Source organism: Tursiops truncatus, chromosome 11 (assembly GCF_011762595.2).
Source record: "Tursiops truncatus isolate mTurTru1 chromosome 11, mTurTru1.mat.Y, whole genome shotgun sequence".
In the NCBI taxonomy this organism is placed as follows: domain Eukaryota; kingdom Metazoa; phylum Chordata; class Mammalia; order Artiodactyla; family Delphinidae; genus Tursiops; species Tursiops truncatus.
This window is the reverse complement of record NC_047044.1, coordinates 76,836,496-76,856,249: the sequence shown is the minus strand read 5'-3', so window position 1 is coordinate 76,856,249 and position 19,754 is coordinate 76,836,496. Positions and strand designations below refer to the sequence as shown.

The 19,754-nt window shown below is 37.7% G+C and overlaps 1 protein-coding gene across 7 annotated transcripts in view; it reads right to left on the bottom strand.

Annotated features, from left to right (window-relative positions):
• Nucleotides 1-19,754, bottom strand: part of DENND5B (DENN domain containing 5B) — a 212,911-nt gene that overhangs the window by 158,425 nt on the left and 34,732 nt on the right. The window lies entirely within an intron of this gene.

Below are 19,754 nucleotides of genomic sequence, written 5' to 3'. Positions count from 1 at the left end.
AAAAGGTGAAAGCTGAAAGGGGCTATGACCCAAGCCAACAACATGCTGTTCAGCAACAGCATGAACAAAGTAGACCTGGATTTGTTTACCGAGCCCAGAAATGCTGGATAAAGGCAGCCTCTAACAGGCAGTTTTTTATTGGTAAAAAAATCACCCCCACTAGAAAATAAGCTCCATGAAAAGCAAGGACCTTGTCTGTTTTTGCTCACTGATCTACCCCTCTTACTAAGTGAGGACTGGAACACCTGGAATGAAGTAAGCCCTCAATAATTCTTTATTTAAGGTTGGATGAATCAATCAAATGCGCTAACCACAACACACTGACATTTACAAAAGAAGGAATATCCTTCAAATTCGAGCAATGTTAAGCTTAAGAGAAGCAGAGGACAGTGTGACTTGACTCATCAAAAAATAAACTTAAGAGACCCAAGCATCCCTAAAATTTTCTAGTGTCCTTTCTCACTCCCTTCTTCTGGAGACCCTACTCTATAGTTTTACTGATTCTTCACCATTTCTCAGGCCTTTGACCCTGTTCTGTTAGGCTGAAGTGCTCCCTTCCCTTTTCCTTTCTTTATCTATTAAAATTCTATGCCTCAAAAGAAGATCTACAAACGGCTGATAAGCACATGAAAAGATGCTCAGCATCATTAATCATTTGGGAAATGCAAATCAAAACCACAATGCAATGTCACTTCACATTCACTAGGATTAGGCTAAAATTTAAAAAAAAAAACCCTAGGGAATTCCCTGGAGGCCCAGTGGTTAGGACTCCACACTCTGCACTCTCACTTCTGAAGACCCTGGTCAGTCCCTAGTCAGGGAACTAAAATCCCACAAGCTGCGTGGGGCAGCCAAAAAAACCCAAAAAACAGAAGACAGGAACACGTGTTGGCTAGGATGTGGAGAAATTGGAATCCTCATATACTGCTGGTAGGAATGTAAAACGGTACCTTAGAAAATATTCTGACAGTTCCTCAACCCAGCAATTCCACTCCCAATTTCAATACCCAAAACTATTGAAAATATGTCCCCCCAAAATCCTGTACGTGAATATTCACAGCAGCATTATTCGTAATAGTCAAAAAGTAGAAACACTCAGATACCCATCGACTGATGAATGGAAAAATAAAATATAATACTTCCAGTACAATGGAATATTTGGCAATACAAAGGAATGAAGTACTAATATGTACCATAACATGGATGAACTCTGAAAATATTATGCTGAGATAAGTCAGACACATATTGTATGATTTCATTTATATGGATTGTGCAGAATAGGCAAATCTATAGAGACAGAAAGTAGATTTGTAGTTGCCAGGAGCTGAAAGGAAGGAAGAATAGGGAGTCAACACAGATATGGGGTTTCTTTTTAGGATAATGTAAATGTTCTAAAGTTGATCTGTGCTTATGGTTTCATAACCCTGTGAATATACTAAAAGCCACTGAATTGTTTGCTTTAAATGGTATGTTTGGTATGTGTATGGTACGTGAATTACATCTCAATTAAACTGTGTTAAAAGCTCTATGAGTACTTTAAGGGCAAGTTCAAATATGATCCTCCCCCATTTCTTACCTTTCCTAGCAAAAATTAATAATTTCCTCTACACTGTCAAAATAGTTGTTATTATAGTTTGTTAGTTATATGTTACCTATATTAGAGCACAAGCTTCTGAACAGTAAAAAGTTTTTACTCTTCTTTGCATCCACTTTCCCAAGACCTAAGGCAGTGCATTACATAGAGCAGATACTCAATGTATCTTTGGTGTACTACAGAATTAATTACCCTCAAAGAGTAACATAGGCAAATAATGAGTGAAATTAAACATGTTGAGTCAAATTTACCTGTTAAAAAGTCAAAAATGGTTAAGTGTTATTCTAGGATTCATCTCTTCAAGTGATAGCATGGATGGGGTGGGAAGTTCTGATGGCAGAAGAAAATGGACTAGATAGGTATACTCTGCACCTAAACCAGAAAATACTGTCAAATCCTATGATTTTCTTGTCTGAAGTTTACCAATGCCCCACGGCTACATATTCTGGTGTTCCTGAGTTTTACCATCTTTCTTTCCCTTGAAATAGCCACTTGCTCAAATAATGCACGAGTTGCAGTGTTTTACAATAATTTATACAAGGTAGTATTCCTGGGAAAGATTTACAGTCTTTTTGAATCAGTCTCTCCACAGATTAGAGCACACTAAAGAGACACCACCAAATGCAATGTGTGGTATCCTGGATTGGGCAGAGGAACAGAAAGAGAAGAGCAGTGGAAAAATTAGTGAAATCCAAATAGAGTCTATAGTTTAGTTAGCAGTATTATGCCATGGTTAATTTCTTAGTTTTGATAAATGTACCATGGTTATGTGGAACGTTAACATCTGGAGAGGTGGATAAAAGGTATACAGGAACTCTGTAGTGTCTTAGAAACTCTTCTGCAAATCTAAAGTTATTTCAGGGACTTCCCTGGTGGCGCAGTGGTTAAGAATCCATCTGCCAATGCAAGGGACACGGGTTCAAGCCCTGGTCAGGGAAGATCCCACATGCCGCGGAGCACCTAAGCCCATGCGCCACAACTACTGAGCCTGCGCTCTAGAGCCCGTGAGCCACAACAACTGAGCCCATGTGCCACAACTACTGAAGCCCAGGCACCTAGAGCTTGTGTTCCACAACAAGAGAAGCCACCACAATGAGAAGCTGACACACAGCAATGAAGACCCAACACAGCCAAAAATAAATAAATAAATATATTAAATAAATAAAGTTATTTCAAAGTAAAGTGTTTTGCTTATTATTTTTTTTAAAGCAGACTCTCTACTGTGGAGTAACGTAAAATTAGATATACTCATCTAAAGTTCGTTCACGTTTATTCAACAAATGTTGTGTACCTGCTATGAACATAAGATCATGGGATGAATATGTGACCAAAAAACAAAGATTTCTGCCTTGTGGTGCTTGTATTTCAAGTAGGAGAAGCAGACAATAAATAATAACTTTAATAAGTAAGTTATGTGGTGTGTGAGAAGGTAATAAATGCTACGGAAAAACACAACAGTAAAGCAGTGTTGGGAGATCGGAAGTGGGGAAGGGAAGGAAAGATGGATTTTTTAAAATAGTGGTGTGGAAAGGCCTCACTGAGAAGAGGACATCTGAGCAAGACATGAGGGGGAGCAGGCCAAAGGATACCTGGAGGAAGAGCATTCCAGGCAACGGGGCAGCTAGAGCAAAGGTTCCAAGACTGGAGCGCGCCCAGCTTGTTCAGGAAGCGGTACCACAATCAGTGAGAAGGCAGCACAGAGTGAGGGGTGAGTGGGAGGGGAGAAGGTGAGGCAGGTTTCAGGAACCAGACCACAGGAGAGCTTTGGCTTTTCCTCTGAACAGAATGGGGACCACTGGAGACTGCACAGAGTACTGTGCCCCAACTTAATGTTTTAGAAGAATCACTCTGGCAGTTGTATTAAAAATACTCTTTACTCAACATCACCTATGTGGTATTCTCGCCAAAAAATGTTTAGCCTGAACCTAACCATGAGAAAACAATAAGGTAATTCCAGAATATGGGACATTCTACAAAGCAACAGCCCTGAACTCTTTAAAACAGTCAGTGTCATGAAAAACAAAAAAAAGGGTGAGGGGAACTATTTTAAATTAAAAGAGCCGTAACGACCAAGCAAAATGAACCTCGACTGAAATCCTTAAAAGGGGTGTATATTAGTTTTCTATGGCTGCTATAACAATATCACAAACTGTGTGACATAAAACAGAAATGTAATGCCTCACAGCTCTGAAGGCCAGATATCAGAAATCAGTATCACTGGCTGAAAGCAAGGTGTTGGCAGGGCTGTGCTGCTTCTGGAGGCTCTAGAGGAAAATCTGCTCCTGGCTTCTGGTGGCTGCTGGCATTCCTTGGTTTGTTGGCTGTATCACTGCAATATTTACCTCTGTCTTTACATCCCTTCCTCCTGTGTATGCGTGTGTGTGTGTGTGTGTGTGTGTGTGTGTGTGTGTGTGTGTGTGTGTGAAATCTCTCTCTGCCTCCCTCTTATAGGGACACATGTGAAAAGCATTTAGAGTCCACCAGGATAATCCAGGATAGGATAATCTCTCCATCTCAAAATTGTGAATTTAATCACATCTGCAAAAATACTTTTTCCAAGTAAGGTAACATTTAGGTTCCAGGAATTAGGATCTGATATTTTAGAGGGCTATTATTCAGCCTACTACAGAAGGGAAAGGTATAAAAGATGTTTCTTAGACATTAGATGATACTGAATTAACATTAATTTTCTTAGATGTGATAATAGGATTGCAGTTACAGGATAATATCCTTGTTCTTAGGGGTTATATATTGAAAGAATCAGAGATGAACTTTCATAAAACGTGTAACTTTCTTTCAAATTGTATAGCAAAAACAAATACACATATATAGAGAGAGAACACTCACTAGATAACTTACAAATGTAGCAAAATGTTAACAACAGGTGAATCTAGCAGGAAGGGTTTATGGGTTTTTATTATACTATTCTTTCAACTCTTCTATAGATTTGATATTTTTCAAAATAAGAATGTGCAGGAAAAAAAATTTTAAGTATACACTAGAGGGGGCAAAGGAAGAAGCAGAAGACTGTAGAAGCTGTAATCTAAGCAAAATATGACAGTAACTCTAACCAGGGTGGTAGCAGTGGAGTTGGTGAGATGTGGCTGGAGTCTGGATGTATTTTGAAGGTTGAGGCAGTAATTACTGATAGACTAAACAGAGTGTGAAGTGTGAGAGAAAGAGAGGAATCAGGAATGACTCCAAGGCTTTGAGACTGACCTACCATCAACTGAGAAGGGGAAGAATACTTTTTATAGGAGATAACAGAATTCCAGTTTTGGACATACTACTTCTGAGATACTAATTCAAAACGGAGATGTTAAGAAAGCAGTTAGATAAAAGTCTGGATTTCAGGAGAAAACTCTAAGCTAGAGATATAAATTTAACATTTAATCAGTAGAGTGCTAATATAAGATTATACTGAAGTCATGATATTGGACTAGATCACCAAAGGAGACAGTTACAGCAACCTATAAAATCACAAAGTGGTACACATCAGGGCAGAAAAGAACCAAAGAAAATTTTATAACCTCAGTCATCCTAAGATTGGATGGAGCTATCAGCATTTCTTTAAGGAAACTGATCCACTGAAGGAAGCCCAGACTACTTAAATGTCTTGAAAGATTTTCTGGTTCCCCCAAATTTTACAATATATACTGCTATATAGCATTCCAAGTCCTACAAAAAGAATTAAAACATCCATCACTCAAGAGAATACCTTTTAAAAAAATGCCCAACACAAAATGATGACAATTTTTATTAAGAATCTCTTATATTACATTTTTAAAAGACAAAGTATATACAAATATATAAAGTATATAAAACAGGGATAGCAATATTTGCCTTATCAGTAGTCACTGCTTTGAATTCTGCACCCTCCAAAAAATCCATTTAGCACAACTGCCCTTCCTCTATTTTCTTTAAAAATATTTATTTATATATTTGGTTGCACCGGGTCTTAGATACAGCAGGCAGCTCCTTAGTTGTGGCACATGGGCTTCTTAGTTGTGGCATGCCAACTCTTAGTTGCAGCATGCATGTGGGATCTAGTTCCCTGACCAGGGATTGAACCTGGGCCCCTGCATTGAGATCACGGAGTCTTTTATCCACTGTGCCACCAGGGAAGTCCCGCCCCTCCTCTATTTTATTATTGCTTCCAAAGAGACAATCTAGAACTTTTGTGTTATGCAAACTAAACACTATAGCACTGTAGTTCAATTTTAATGAAATTTAATACAATGAGACATTAACTAAATGGAAACAGACTAGTAACATATCTAAGGAGGAGCAACAGTTTTGTTTTTTTTCCCCCGTAGAAGGAACCTTGTTTTTTAATTTAATTTAATTTAATTTAATTTAATTTTGTTTAATTTTGTTTTTTAACTTAGGAGGTGCAACAGTTTAAAAACAATATGTGGATTTTCGTTTCAGGATATTCGTGAAAAATCTCACACTGTATACAACATTTTGAATGTACATACATTTTTCTAGAAAGAAGGTTCAAACATTTTATTACATTTTCAATGGGATCCATGATCTCAACATAGTTTAAACTTTCAGGCTTGAAAATTAACATTGCTAGAGATCTGAAAATCGAAGCACAAACTGAATGTGTCAAAATTAAAAATTTATTGGATTTTTAAAATAGAATACACACTTTCACATCTTTAAAAGCAAGTACACTGATGATAAGGGAAATCTGTCAAGTTCAAGTCATGTTTAGACACCATGAAAATTTTCTTATGAAAACATGCTCCAAAGAAATTCCTTAACAGAACAAGTACATTTACTTCTGAAAACTTTAAACCTTAAAGGAACAGAAGCCTAAGACCTTACATTTAAATTCCTGTTCTCAATTACCAGTGAGATTAGCTAATTCCCCCTGCTTCTAATAATCAGCCAAGATTTACCTCCCATTTTACTTCAGGCATCTAAAAAAGGCTTTTAAATTAGAGAAATAGGTAAAACTGAGGAAGGTCCTCAGTAAAATGGGTAAAACATGAAAGAGAAGAAGAGGCAGAAACAGCCTTAATCATTATTTTCAACTTGGTTCAGTTTATTCAGTATTCAAAGAAATTCGCACTTTCTTGTTAAAAAGTGTGTAAGTACTTTTTTTTTTTTTTTTTTTTTTTTTTTGCGGTATGCAGGCCTCTCACTGTTGTGGCCTCTCACGTTGCGGAGCACAGGCTCCAGACGTGCAGGCCCAGCGGCCATGGCTCACAGGCCCAGCCGCTCAGCGGCATGAACCCGTGTCCCCTGCATCGGCAGGCGGACTCTCAACCACTGTGCCACCAGGGAAGCCCTAAAGTGTGTAACTACTTTTAACATTAAACATAAAAGCTGACTTAAAGTCTCCTCAATTCTTTACACAATACCTAACATTTATATTCTAACTAAGTGGTAAGAATTGTTCTTAGCACTTTATTTGTATTAGCTCACTTAATCCATGTATGTGTATACATATCTTTTATTTTGTTTTGTCCTTTGCTGAGGCTTGAACTCCCTGGGCTGACAAAAAATACCTGTATCACATCCTAATTATACCCAAAGGTTCACTTTGGGGTTTGATTCAGAAGTGTGACTTCCCCAAGAAGAGTCTTCCAAGTCCTGAATCCTGGCATCAGAGTTGTCACTGGTCTGGACTAAAGGTCTAGTGTGGCTCTGTTCAACCTGGGATTACATTCTTTCCAGGATGAATATAAGAATCTCTTTCGGTTCAAAACTCAAATATCGAATGGACTCCGCAACTGCCTTGATCTCTCCAACAGAAAATGACTTCCTATGCCCATTTCTCTCATCATAATAAACAATCTAGACCTAGCCTAAAAATAAATCAAAGCAGAAAGATACTTCTAAGCTACCCATTTGGGGACCATGAAGGTCTTCACTCTGACCTGAAAGAGAATTACTTTACTCAGGTTATATTTATAAAAGACTGAATAATAATGAAAAGTGCATATTTTACAACAGTCAGTGAAAGAACAGGATAAAAGGATATATAAGGTAGGAGAAAAACTATATAAAATCACATTAAAAACAGAAAGGAAATACAATGAAATATTAACAATCGCTGTGGCTGGGGTTTACACTTCTAAAATATTTTATTTTTTTTTATTTTCTAGTTTTTGTTATTAACTTAGCATTAATTTGTGCTTTTTAAATATTTATTCTCAAATTATAAACTATATAATGACCTATAAAATAACTAATCTAGATAGTTAGCTTTATATTAGAGTATATTTGTTTATCCCATATCAAAATGTTATTTCCTAAACAGGTTGTCATCCTATAACTATTTTCTGATCATTTTCCCGAAACCTTACCAAAACAAAGCTCTCTTATAATCTTTCTCCATTTTGTTTTCAACTCCTCCCTGAAAAATACATATTTAGTGGGAATCAAGATTTTCTGCTCAGAGTGTAAAATCACTCTAGATTTAAAAGCAACATTGGGCTTCCATGGTGGTGCAGTGGTTAAGAATCCACCTGCCAATGCAAGGGAAGATCCCACAGGCCATGGAGCAACTAAGTCTGCGAGCCACAACTACTGAGCCCACGTGCCACAACTACTGAGGCCTGTGCACCTAGAACCTGTGCTCCGCAATGAGAAGCCACCACAATGAGAAGCCCACGCGCCGCAGTGAAGAGTAGCCCCCACTAGCCACAACTAGAGAAAGCCCACGCACAGCAACGAAGACCCAGTGCAGCCAAAAATAAATAAATAAGTTTATTTAAAAAAAATTTTTAAAACCTTGTTTATACAAAATAAATAAATAAATAAAAATAATAAAAGCAACATTATAACCCCACATCTAAAAGCCCCTGGAATAGCAGAAAACATTGTTGAATGTGTATTTCCTGTACACTAATTTAAGTATCTTTGTCCTATTAAAAAAAATGGCGATATCTGATTGATACATTCAACAACAGCAACCAAAATCTATGTTGAGTTCACAGTTTGCAAAGTGAATTTCCAAAAATATCACATTAACACATTCAAGTTTAGTTGGCAGAGACACATCTGCAATGTTTAACAGAAACAAACAGCCTAAGATTGGCACATGGAGAATGGCAGCTCTGAGTTTATCTCCTTCCAGCAAATGTGCTTCATTAGCCATTGTGCTTTTTTCCTTCGAAGACTCTCTCAGGTCACTGCCACATTGCTTCCTATTAGGCAAGTTAGTACTGAGAAATGGTGCCTAAAGCTAAATAGATACAGATATGTATATATATCATCAGTCTGTGATCCTGGCAAATTCACATTTAGTTTTGTTTGTGTTTTACTTTTCTTTGTCTAAAATACATTTTCAAACTTTCACCTAAGGACAGAGAATAAGGGAAAAGTATAATTAACCTCTGTGTACCCATCATCCAGCTTCAACAATTACCAATATTTTGTTATTCTTGTTTTATCTATTCCCCCCCAACTTTTTTAAGGGAGGGAGTGGAATACTTTAAAACAAATCTTGGACATGATCAGAAGAAAGTCTCTTGCTATCAAACTTAAAAGTTGTAAAGACACTTGTCTTCTTTCACTTAAACCTAATAGTATTAAAAATATTTAAAATGGAAACTTCCCTGGCAGTCCAGGGGTTAAGACTCCATGCTTCCACTGCAGGGAGTGCGGATCTGATCCCTGGTCGGGGAATTAAGATCCCACATGTGGGATGTGGTCCCACAAGGTGTGGCCAAAAAATATATTTTTTGGTGTGGCCAAAAAAATATTTATTTAAAATGTTAAGATTTTAAACAATGTCTACTACAGCTTAAGTTAGAATCAGTCTTTTGGAGCTAGAAGAAAAAGATATCATCTATTTCCTTGCTATTCAAATTGTGATATTTGGGCCAGCAGCACTGCTACTACCCAGGAGCTTGTTCAAAATGCAGAACCTCAGGCCCAGCCCAGACCTCCTGAACCAGGCTCTGCCCCCCAGTGACTGACATGCTCATTCAGCTCCGCGAAGCGCGGCTGAACCAACTCTGCTCAGTTGAGAAAACTGAGGCCGAGAGGGGTCAAGTAAGTCTCCCAACAGGAGTAAAACCCAGGATATGACTCTGAGACCAGGTTTTTTCCTTACATGACACGCTGTCTCTCAACAAACCTGCCTCCCATCACAAGACCTGAGGCTTTCATATCCTTCTGGAAACTAATTCAATAAACAGGTAAGTGAATTTCCCATAGGATAATTTTTTTAAATTCATGAGAGCCTGATATTTTCCCAAATAATATATAATATGCTGGAGCAGAATCTGTAAATTAATCAAACCTTTTCCTTCTTTGGGTAAAAGGATGGACCTTTTCAGCAAGAGTGCCCTCAAGGGGACCAATTTAATTAATTTATGGCTAGGTATTTTTTCAATGGTGAGTACTATAGTTTCCTTACACAGAGAATATATTACTGCGTGCAAATGAAAACTTGGGCCTTTCAGCAGAGGATCAATAAGCACAGTACTGAAAGCCAAACTCATTTTCTAATTATGGCTTCAGTAAGAAAGTTCAGAAATGAGTTAAAATGTACCATCTACTCACATCAGCAGTGATAACCAAGTCTCCTTGTTACACTAAAAAGGCATTGTCTTTTTTTCTTAATTGTAAGAAAAGAAATTATAATTTTTAAAGTTGTGAATAAAACGTAAGATTTAAAAAATTATTTTAAAAGGCAAATGTGATTTTAATTATGGTACCTATGTATTTTTTTACATTTATTTTTATTTTGGCTGCGTTGGGTCTTTGTTGCTGCGTGCGGGCTTTCTCTAGTTGTGGCAAGCGGGGGCTATTCTTCATTGTGGTGTGCGGGCTTCTCATTGTGGTGGCTTCTCTTGTTGCAGAGCACAGGCTCTAGGCACACAGGCTTCAGTAGTTGTGTCATGTGGGCTCAGTAGTTGTGGCTCACGGGCTCTAGAGCACAGGCTCTGTAGTTGTGGCACAAGGAGTTAGTTGCTCCACAGCACGTTGGATCTTCCCGGACCAGGGCCCAAATCCGTGTCCCCTGCATCTTTAGATGGATTCTTAACCACTGTACCACGAGGGAAGTCCCTATGTATTTTTTTAGAAAAAGAAATTTTTGTCACATGGGTTTCTGGAAGAGGACACTCAATTTTCAAAAGAGAACTTTACAACACCTGGAAATTCCAGAGGCTTTTGCAGGACACTAGTAAGAAAACTATTTTCTATAGAATAAAGAGATTCTGAAATTTTCACTGGAGTGTCTTTTCTTAACAAAATAAATAATGGAGGATTTTTTAAAAATGTCAAAACCAGTAATATTTCTTCAAGAATACTGGTAGACGGCTTCCCTGGTGGCGCAGTGGTTGAGAGTCCTCCTGCCGATGCAGGGGACACGGGTTCATGCCCCGGTCCGGGAAGGTCCCACATGCCGCGGAGTGGCTGGGCCTGTGAGCCATGGCCGCTGAGCCTGCGTATCTGAAGCCTGTGCTCCGCAACGGGAGAGGCCACAACAGTGAGAGGTCCACGTACCGCAAAAAAAGAATACTGGTAGAGTAAACCGGTACAGCCCTTATGGAGGGCAGTTTGGCAATATGCATTAAAAAATAAAATATATATGCCACTGGATCCAGTAGCTTCCCCCTTAGGAATATGACCTAAAGAAATAATTTAAAATGTGTGCAAAGGTTTTCCTACTAGGAAGTTTTGTGCAATACTGTTTATAAATAAAAAATTCAAAACAACCCAAGAACTTATTGGAAGACAATATGTAAATAAATAAGTGCATCATAAAGTACATGATATTCTATTCTTAAAAGGATAATGCAGCTCTAAAATGAAATCACCTCCAAAATATATTATTCAGTTTGAAAAGATTAAGATAGTGTTTTATATAATGAAATCATATTATGATTATGAAAATATATTAAATAAAACATTTAAGTCATATATATTAAAGTTACTATTAAATAAACAAATAAATTACTTATTATATGTTGTATCTTCACCTATAGAGAGTAGAAGTATGATGTCCAATAAAATATATCAGTAGTTACCTCTCAACAGTTGGGCTGCTGTTCATTTTTACTTCCTTTATATTTCCCTGTACTGCTTGAATTTTCTATAAAATCATGTATAATATATTTACAATCAGTTTAAAAATACAATTATATGCATTTTTTTTAAAAGGCAAAAAGTAGAAGTACAAATTCAAGGCTTAGAGTGAATAAGGAAGCTTAACAATGGAAAAAAAATAATAAAAGCAAAAAGCCCTCCCCACCTGCCTACTACACTTCAGGTCTTTTGGAGAATAGGGAAGAGGAGAAATGAGTAAAAGAGCTGAAGGGTGGCAACAGTGAGCAACCTGTTACACCACAGAGAAGCTCACCACTTTAACCACAGCAGAAGCATAGCACGGGAAGGTGCTCTTAAGTCTACCACCCCTCTCCCCCCGAAACAAAACCAGCCACACAGACTAGTCTCAGCAGCTCACTATCATGATAATCTAGCTTTGGCCATCCTCAGACACTGAGCCCATTCTGAAGTTACATGGAAGTATATCACAAAGTTTTACTGTTATTTTCAGTAATTCCTCATAGAGGGCAGTTCTAAATTTCTTCATATATGATGTATCAATATGGGTCAAAACTTCCCTGTCCCTCCTTTTTTTCTTTTTCCTGGGCTTGGAACAAAAAGCAATTGCAATGATATCACTTCACAAAGATTACTGCAGTGAGGGGACTTCCCTGGTGGGTCAGTGGTTAAGACTCTGTGCTCCCAATGCAGGGGGCCCAGGTTCCATCCCTGGTCAGGGAACTAGATCCCACATGCATGCCGCAATTAAGAGTCCACATGCCACAACTAAAAGATCCTGCATGCCACAACGAAGATCCCACATGCCACAACTGAGACCCAGTGCAGCCAAATAAATAATTGAATAAATATTACAAAAAAGATTACCGCAGTGAAGCTGAAGGAACAGCAAAATAAGAAAACCAAACCTTTGATCTATGGAGACTTATAGATGTCCAAGGTCAAACAGAAACTATTCTCTAGAACTTCTAAATTTTAGATGCAAGATCCAAATAACTCCCTACCCTAGTCTTTTAGTTTGTACCCAAGTATCACAAGCTTTTATTTTCAAGGTTTATTCTGACTTTGCAAATAAAATTGGGCATTTTACTAAAACTTCTTTGAACTCATTACTCCATGAATAAAACAAGAAAAATACCCATACTGATGTAGAGAAACACATTTTGCACAGTACTCTAAATCAACTCCCCTTTGTTTCCCTCCTGTAAAGGGCTGGCTTAATTACAGTAGTAAAGCCCAAAAAACCAATCAATCTAATCAATCTAAGAATTGACTATGCATCCATTTGGCAATTGAAGGTTTATTTTAGTATTTGAAACTCTGTGGTTGTTCAAACTAGAAACCTCATGAATATAGTTTGATATTGATTTCTATTAACAAATGCAACTGACACAATTTCATCCCTCATTAGGAGTGATTTAAGACTCTTAACTGCCAACTTAATCAGCATTGTTGAAGCATTATCTGTGTGGAGAAAAAAAAGTATACTTGTCCTTCCAAATATCAGTCATTCAATCACCAGATACACCTTCATTCAGTGGTAAATACGTTATTTAGAACAGAAGTTTTAATAACAGGTGAAAAATGAAAAGCAAACTTTCTACCATCCTAGTACTGACAGATAATCCTTATTACTGAGGGAAGGGAAAATAATCAGTCTCCAACCTATTTTAGTTGAACCCTTCCATTAGTAGAGGAAAGGAACTGATGGCACATCAAGCTACTCTCCATAAATTACTTTTCCTCAACAAATTCAGAGACAAGCTCAAGAACTGGGACACAGAATGGAAGAGAGAAGAAAGAAGGACATGGTCTCCTAAGCCACATTATAGTTCAGAATCGGCTCCATTCAACTAATTGAAACTATCAGTAAGAATTTTCCATCAGCTAGATCAGCTACTTTCTATCATTCATTATGATACACTGCTTAAGCACACCAAGTTGCCAAATCACAAATATTTTGGCACTATCTCAAGCAAGGAATAAAATCACAAGAAAAAAATTTAAACCCTACTATGTCCAGCAGCTAGTCATTTTCAAAATTTATAATATTAATATATCAATTATACCAGTGAAGATATTCTGCCTATATTTTGTTTCATTGTTCAGCTTAATGAAAGTGTGATGGAAAAGTAAGCATTTATTACTATCTGTTTCGCAATTATATACTTGAAGTTCAATCAAAGATTTTAGAACATCACTGAAACAGTTAAAGGAACACAATCAAAAGATGTTAATCCACCAGGAAAAGGGTGAGCTGTATGTTCACTCTGACCTTGAGCTTACTACCAAAGGAAAAATTTTAAGAATTTTCTAAGAGAAGGAAAAAGAGGGAAAAGAAAAGAGATACTCTGAGTGCAGCCACCATCCTTTACTATTCTATCCTTTAAAAAAAATACTCACGGGACTTCCCTGGTGGCACAGTGGTTAAGAATCTGCCTCCCATGCAGGGGACACGGGTTCGAGCCCTGGTCCAGGAAGATCCCACGTGCAGCGGAGCAACTAAGCCCATGAGTCACAACTACTGAGCCTGCGCTCTAGAGCCCGCAAGCTGCAACTACTGAGCCTGCGTGCCACAACTACTGAAGCCCACACACCTAAAGCCCGTGCTCCACAACTACTGAAGCCTGCACGCCTAGTGCCTGTGCTCCGGAACAAGAGAAGCCACCGCAATGAGAAGCCCGCGCACCGCAACGAAGAGTAGCCCCCGCTCGCCGCAACTAGAGAAAGCCTGCGCACAGCAACAAGGACCCAATGTAGCCAAAAATAAATAAATAAATAAAAATTTAAAATATATATATTAAAAAAATACTCATAATTTTTCCCTAAAAATGTTTTAAATGTGCTTACTAGATACAGTATTAATGCTAGAGTGTCCATGAGCTCTCGTTGGCCCTTTTCCTCTTCTCTATCTACAGTTCTCTCCTTGGGTAATGTTATCCAGGCTCAAGGATTTAAATACATGCATAATTTACAATTCCAGCTCAGCCTTTTCTAACTTGAAACTCATACATTTAACCACATACTTGACCAAGATATCTAATAAGCATTTCAAACTCAGCATGTCCAAAAATAAATTCCTGATCTGCCCTGCCACCCCTCCAACCAATGCAACCCACAGTCTTCCCCATTTAAGCTGACATCAACTCCATTTTTCAAGTTGCTCAAGTCAAAACCTTTGGAACTGTTCTTGATTCCTATCCTTCTCTCACATCCCATGATTTGGTAATGAAATCCTATTGCTTCAATCTTCCAAATGTATCTAGAAACTAACCATATCTCACCATGTGTTCTGAGCTGCCACCATCTCTTGCCTAGATTACTGCAGGCTCCCTCACAGATCTTCCTGCTTCTACCCTAATACCCCTACAGTTTCGTCTTTATACAGCTGCCAGAATGATCCTTTTAAAACTTAGTCAGAGGTCTCTCCTCTATTCAAACCCTGCCATGGCTCCCCATCTCTCTTAAAGTTAAAACCAAAGCCCTTTCAATGATACAAAGCCCTTCATGATCTGACCTCATGTGCGACCCTTCTGCCCTCCCCTCCTGTTATTCTTCCCACTGTTCATTCCTCCAGGCCCCTTAAGGTTCCCTGAAGTCACAAGACAACCACCAGAACCCCACTGAGGGCCTTTGCTTTTCCTGTTCTCTTAGCCTGGAAGGCATTTATCCCAAACATTCACTCGGTTAACTCCCTTACTTCCTTCAAGTCTTTGTTCAAAGATCACTTCTCAGTGAGGCCTACCCTGTCCACTCTACTTAATATAGCAGAAGGAAGGAAAGAAGGGAAGCAGGGAGGAAGAAATTCACCCTCAGTGAACTCATCTCACCTTGCAAAGACTGTGGAAGAAAGTACTAGTACTAGAGGGAGTATATTCCCATGAGAAAATGGAACAGGAGATTAGCTGGAACCCTTCATCAAGACCCTAGTCATGTTTAGAGACTTGAAGAACTCTATGTGCAAAGGACAAAGAAAAGAGGAGCTCTGCTACCAAAAAGGATCTATACACAGAGGCCCTATCTGAGTCACAAATATATATCTGGTATACACTAATGTAAGAGGCTCATGGGGAAAACAAACAAACAAACACAATTTAAAGCATAGCAAACCATTTCCTTACCTACACATGGCAAAAAAGAAACAGCAAGGAAATATATCTCAATGCCAGGCACATGCAAATAAATTAAATAATTTCTGCTCCGTATACCTGTAACAGTTTGTCTCTTACCTGAGATGCTCAGCTTTAGAAACAAAAAACAAAAAAAAACTCATCATCATTTTGAAATCTGACTAGCCAACATCTAACTTCCTGAATTCATAGTTTCAGTTTTCAAAAAGGACACCTAAAGCTCCAATCGGTTTAGCATAACATGAAGTGCCAAACAGAAAAACTTGTCATTTCAAGAACAAGTGAATAATCAACAATTTATTCAAACATGTATTGAGTACCTAATATTTGTCAGGCCTGTGATAGGAGCTGATATGGCCTTGAGTGTAATGACTATAGTCAAAATGAGGAACAAATATCAAACACATGAGCATTTGCTTTTATTTTAAGCATATTTATCAATTATATTGATAATGAGTATACATTCTGGCACTGTACTAGATGCTCAGGGGTTATAAAGGTGAATAATAGATTTTATTTATTGTTAATTGTATGCCAGACGCTGCATATTATCTCATTTATTAATCCAACAATTTTATGAGTTAAAACATCCTTGTTTTAGAGATGATAAACTAAAGCTTAGAAAATTTAAGAGGCAAAATTAGCAAGTCTCAGAGCTGGGGTTTAATCTCAGGCACTTTAAACTCCAGGATTCATGTACTTAACTGTTATACTAAACTGCTTCCTTCAAGTAGCTTCAAGTCTGGAGAGCAGAAAGATAAGCTTAGAAATAATGTTAATACATGTGGCCAGCGCCATCTCATTAGTGCCCAAAAGTCTACCTGGTAAATAAAAATGGCAAATTAAGTACCTACAGTAAAGAATTTACACATTTTATACTACAGAATTACTCCCTAAAGGACAAATTTAATTTTTTTAAATTTATTTATTTTTATTTATTTTTGGCTGTGTTGGGTCTTCGATACTGCACGCGGGCTTTCTCTAGTTGCAGCGAGCGGGGGCTACTCTTCATTGAGGTGTGCGGGCTTCTCATTGCAGTGGCTTCTATTGTTGTGGAGCACGGACTCTAGGTGTGTGGGCTTCAGTAGTTGTGACACGTGGGCTCAGTAGTTGTGGCGCACGGAGTTAGTTGCTCCATGGCATGTGGGATCTTCCCAGAGCAAGGCTTGAACCCGTGTCCCCGGCACTGGCAGGCGGATTCTTAACTGCTGCGCCACCAGGGAACCCCAACAAATTTAATTTTAAAGAAATAAATAGCTTATAGTTGTATATGATTTACATAATGACAGCAATTTTACAAGAGAAGTAAAATGAATGACAATAATAGATAAAAGCAACTAAGTCCTTTCTACTCTAAAAAGGCCAATTTGCAATAACTTCAATTTAATTACTTCAGTGACAAGACCTCCAATTCTGTCCAACTCATCTCTTCCTAACACATGGGAACAAAATCAGGTGACTTTAATATAGCACAAAACTGAAAGCCACTTTAAGTATTCACCTAGAAACTTTTTTTCACAGATTCTAAATACTTATGTAGAAAAGGGTTCCTTCTGCCTCTAAGTAAAACTTCTTTTTACATGTTAGCTACACAAAGCTTCCTAAGACAGATGGGTAGCCTGCAAGGTCTTCAATTCCTTTGTTTAAAAGGTGGCAAATGGGTCCTATTGACCAATAAAGCCAGCCAGGTTTCTGAGAAGCACTGACCCCAATAAAGCCATTATGTTTCTTCATCTTGCAAGACCAGAGCAGACAAAGAAGCCAAAGCTAAAAGAAGAGAAACCAAAGGAAGATCAGACAAACATTAAAATCTGTATCATACAAATTTGTGACACAAACAGCCCCTACTTTTTTTTTAACACTGCCTTCACAATGTTAACCTACAAAAATGAAAAGACTGACCCCACTCTCTTTTCAAAATCTTAATTTATCACTCAACTAGGTAAAATCTCAGCAGTTGGTATGAATAAAAACTGCTAACCTCTTTAAAAATATATACAAGGGTTTTCTTCCCATGTAAAACAGGGAGCTAACAGAAGAAAGTCATATTTGACCACTGAAGACATTCCTAAATAGTGGAAGTTTCTTCTTAAAAAAAGAAGTAGGAAAAAAAAAAAAAAAGAAGTAGGTATGTATAGAAATCCCTGAAGAAGCTATCAAAATTCTGTTAGAACTAATAAACAAATTCAGTAAAGTTGTAGGATATGAAATCAATACACAAAAATCTGTTGCAATTCTGTACACTAATAACAAACTATCAGAGAGAGAAATAAAGAAAACAATACCGTTTACAACTGCATCAAAAAGAATATTTAGGAATAAATTTAACCAAGGAAGAGAAAGACTTGGATATCAAAAACTTCAAGACATTAATGAAAAAAAAATTGATGACACAAATAAATGGAAAAATATTCTACGCTCATGGACTGGAAGAATCAAGATTGTTCAAATGTGATTACTACCCAACGCAATCTACAAATTCAGTGCAATCTCTATCAAAACTCCAATGACATTTTTCAAAGAAACAACAAATAATCCCAAAATTTGTAAGGAACCACAAAAAAACCTGAGAAAGAAAGAACAAAGAGAAAGAAGAAGAGAAAGAAGAACAAAGAGGGAAAGAATCTTGAGAAAGAAGAACAAAGCTGGAGGCATCACACTCCCTGATTTCAAACTATATTACAAAGCTATAGTAATTAAAATAGTATGTGACTGGCACAAAAACAGACACATAGATCAATGAAACAGAGTAGAGCATGCAGAAACAAACCCACACATAAATGGTCAATTAATTTACAACAAAGGAGCCAAGAACATACAATGGGGAAAGGACAGTCTCTTCAACAAATCATGATGGGAAAACTGGACAGCCACATGCAAAAGAATGAAATTCAACCACTATCTTACACCATACACAAAAATTAACTCAAATGGATTAAAGACTTGAATGTTAGATCTGAAACCATAAATCTCCCAAAAGAAAATACAGGCAGTAAGCTCCTTGACATAGATCTTGGCGATGATTTTTTGAATCTTACACCAAGAGAAAAAGCAACAAAAATAAATAAGTGGGACTATATCATACTAAAAAGCTTCTGCACAGGAAAGGAAACCACCAACAAAATGAAAAGGCAAGCTACTGAATGGGAGAAAATATTTGCAAATCATGTATCTGGTAAGGGGTTAATAGCCAAAATATATAAAGAACTCTTACAGTAGCCAAAAAAAAACCAAAACCAAAACAAAACCCCAAACAATCCAATTTAAAAATGGGGAGAAGATCTGAATTGACATTTTCCCAAAGACACACAGATGGCCAGCAGGTACATGAAAAGATGCTCAACATCATTAATCATCAGGGAAACACAAACGAAAACCACAATGAGATATCACCTCACACCTCACACAGAATGGTTATCATCAAAAAGAACATAAATAACAAGTACTGGCAAGGATGTGAAGAAAAGGGAACCCTCGGGGATTCCCTGGTGGTCCAGTGGTAAGGACTGTGCACTCTCACTGCCAAGGGTCTGGGTTCGACTGCTGGTCAGGGAACTAAAATCTCATAAGCCACGCGGCGGGGCCGAAAAAAAAAAGGGAACCCACGTGCACTGCTGGTAGGAATTTAAATTGGTACAGGTACTATGGAAAACAGTATGGAGGCTCCTCAAAAAAGTAAAAATAGAACTACAATATGATACAGCAATTCCACTTCTGGGTATTTATCTGAAGAAAAGTAAAACACTAACTTGAAAAGATATATGCACCACAATATTAATTGTGGCATTGTTTACAATAGCCAACATATGGAAACAACCAAAGTGTCCATCAATGGATAAATGGATAAAGAAATTGTGAGATATATATATACATAATGGGATATTATTCAGCCATAAGGAAAGAATGAAATCTTGCCATTTATGACAACATGGATGGACCTCGAGGGCATTATGCTAAGTGAAATACGTCAGAGAAAGACAAATACCGTATGA